Raw genomic sequence first — 3,269 nt, 5'->3', positions numbered from 1 at the left:
CCTTGGGGAATGTCCATGCTCTGGGTGTGTGATCGCTGCCTAATGAGAGTCCCAGACACCTTGTCTATCTAGGAGCTCTTCTGATCTTCCAGCTGTTCAACCAGCTCCTTCATCCCACAAGCATTGCAGGAGGGGGAGGGGGAAAGCCACTTCACAGGCATTCAGAGAGGGAGAGGAGACAAAAATGGGAATGGGGGAAGTATAACAGACCTATTGAGCATAGAAATCACTGCTGCTCCTACAACAGCAGGGACAGGCCACTAGGAGCTGGGAAAAATTAAGCCATTATGTTTCTGCCTGGTTTTGAACCAGGGACCTTTTGCGTGTTAGGCAAACGTGATAACCACTACACTACAGAAACTCTGTTGCAGAGCTTTGCCCCTCCCTTCATAAGAACATAAGAATGGCCATACTGGGTCAGACCAAAGGTCCATCCATCCCCATATCCTATCTGCCAATAGTGGCCAATGCCAGGTACCCCAGAGGGACTGAACCTAACAGGTAATGATCAAGTGATCTCTCTCCTGCCAGCCATCTCCACTCTCTCACAAACAGAGGCTAGGGACACCATTCCTTACCCATCCTGGCTAATAGCCATTAATGGACTTAACCTCCATTAATTTATCAACAAAGAGAACATGTGGCACCATAGAGACTAACAAATGTATTTGAGCATAAGCTTTTGTGGGCTAAAACCCACTTCATCAGATGCATGCAGTTAAAAATACAGTAGGAAGATATATATACACACAGAGAACGTGAAAAAAATGGGTGTTGCCATACACACTATAACGAGAGTGATCAGTTAACGTGAGCTGTTATCAGCAGGAGAAAAAAAACCTGGTGTTGGGAGGGGAACAGGAGAAAGGACAAAGGAAGCAAGAGACGAAGAGAAAAGAGGGATCAGACAGTGGATGGAGCAAGAGGTGAAACAAAAAGGACAAACCCCAATGTCCCCAGTTATTCTAAGGGACAAAATCCAGGTGCGGAATGAAATTCTGCCTCCTTAAGCTCGTGTTTTCCATGCCTAGAATTCAACTCTCACCAGATGGATCAGACTGAACAGGTTTCACACCTCCAGGAGGCTCTTACCTTCTAAACAGGGACGGCTGTTTTCCAGTAAAATCACTGAAAGGGAAGGAGAAAACTCGAAAGAGGTTCCTCCTGGCGCTCACGTCTGTGAACCCGAATACTCTCTCAGTCCTCAAAGAGAGACCTGGAGAAGGAGACTTGCTGAAGCAAAGCCACAGGGGTCTCTGAGGTTTCCCTGGCCCCTCGCCCCTGTCCTGCCTGGCTGATGTCAGCATCTCTCTGTGAGGTCACCACCTCCCCACCACCTTGGACCAATAGGCTGAGGTCCTGCAAAAGGCCTTTGTGATGTCACTGCCACACCCCTCCCTTGCTGTGCCAATGTCCTGCCCCTGGCCAGGCACTTTGGAGGTTTGAGCTATTCCCTGTGGATCACCCCACTCCAGGAGCGTTCGTTCTAGGCAGCAAGCTGGCTAGACAGGAAAACATCAGACGCTGCTCCCAATGTTACACTCAGTTTGTCAGAAATGAGTCGACTTTATGGCCAGAAGAGACCATTAGAGCATCTAATCTGACCCGCTGCATATCACAGGCCTCCTGTATGACACAAGAGCTACTTTGGGGGCAAACACATTCCAGAAAGGCATCTAGTCTTCATGAAATGACATCAAGAGATGGAGAATCCACCACTTTCCTTGGTAGCTTGTTCCTGTGGTGAATCATCCTCGCTGTTGAATATTTGAGCCTTAATTGTAATATGAATTTGTTTCTTTTCACCTTCCAGCCACTGGGTATTGTTATGCTTTTCTCCGCTCGATTCAAGAGCCCTTTAATACCCAATCTTATCTCTCCATTAAGACACTTCAACACTTCAATGAAGTCACCTTTCAATCTTCTTTTGATCAGCTAAACAGGTTGAGCTCTTTCAGTAGCTCCCTAGAAGGCATTTTTCTCCAGCCCTCAGAACATTTGGTGGCTATTTGCTGCCCCAGCTCCAATTTCACAACATCTTTTTCAAACGAGGACACCAAAACTGGAGGCTATTCCAGTATCAGTCTCACTGATGCTGTGTCACCTCCTGTGACGTTACTGACATAATCTGTAACTGTATAGATCACCGTTGCGACTGCTGTTCTATATTTGCAGCCAATATTGTAGAAAGGTTGTTGTGTAAGGGGTCTATGGAGAGGTTCTGATTGGCTGATTATAATGATGCTATCTCTAAATGTGTATCATTTTTGTAGTTGACATTATGAATATTGGTTCTATGCTGCCCGCATTTCAAAGTTGTGCTCTGCTTAAAGGGAACACCTGAGAGATGATGGTGTCAGTTCTGCCTAGCCTGCTTGATGCAGGTTAGGCAAATCTGAGAACCACTATACTACAGAAAGTCCATTACACTGCCCTGCCCTGCCCTCAAATTCCCTGCACTTTGGTGGTGCTCACCCTGGCACACACTGATGGGCGAACCTGGAGAAACTGGCAGCAGCTCTCTGATGGGTCAGCTGGAAGAACAGAGGACTGGAGCCAGGGATCAGGAAGTCGTCCTTACATCACCTTTGTGACTCTAGCTTGAAGGGGAGCTTCTTTTTCTTCCCCTTGCTGAGAAGCAGCAAGAGAAGAAAGAAAGGTCCAGTGGGCCAACTGGGTGCAGAAGCCAATGCTGCCTTTTCCTGCAGTGAAGCCCAAAATGAGGGACTTGCATTGAGTAGAAGCAGTGCTGGGCTTCCAGGAAAGAGACCACTGCTGCAGAAATGGGGATGAAACAGCTTGCTGAAGCCTGGGATTGAACCAAGGACCTTTAGACTTTCAGTCTAATGCTCTCCCAACTGAGCTACTTCAGCAACTGTAGGGAGCCTTTTTGGGCTGCTGCTTCTCACCTTGAAGTTTGTTCTCCATAAACCATCTCTCCAGTCAACAATGGACAATGCAAGATGGACATCGCTTGCTATTTTAGCCCTTGGAAACTTCATCAACTAGTCTCTGGATCTCTCAAATGCTGTGCTTCAGTTCATGGGGGAAAGGCGAGAGAAGTGACCTTTGAACAAAGGGCCTGGGGTTAACATCCTAACGCTGTCTGTCTCCAACTGTAACACTATTTAATACCGGTCCACCCTGTGCTGGTGAGTGCTCCATTGCTAGATGTTAGTACATTTCAGTTACTGTCAAAATTAAAAGTTTCTATATTCTTAAAAGAAATGATTATTTCACTTGCTTATATATGGCATTAATAAATACCC

General features: G+C 46.6%; 2 non-coding genes across 2 annotated transcripts; both read right to left on the bottom strand.

Moving 5' to 3' along the window:
* Positions 1-288: 288 nt before the first annotated feature.
* Positions 289-361, bottom strand: TRNAV-AAC. The gene has a single exon. It is a non-coding gene; the product is annotated as a tRNA-Val (tRNA).
* Positions 362-2,800: 2,439 nt separating this feature from the next.
* On the bottom strand, positions 2,801-2,873 carry TRNAF-GAA. The gene has a single exon. It is a non-coding gene; the product is annotated as a tRNA-Phe (tRNA).
* Between the last annotated feature and the right edge of the window lie 396 nt (positions 2,874-3,269).

Source organism: Mauremys mutica, chromosome 26 (genome assembly GCF_020497125.1).
Source record: "Mauremys mutica isolate MM-2020 ecotype Southern chromosome 26, ASM2049712v1, whole genome shotgun sequence".
Taxonomy (NCBI): Eukaryota; Metazoa; Chordata; order Testudines; family Geoemydidae; genus Mauremys; species Mauremys mutica.
Note: the sequence above shows the minus strand (reverse complement) of the source record. Positions and strands in the feature narration are given on the sequence as shown.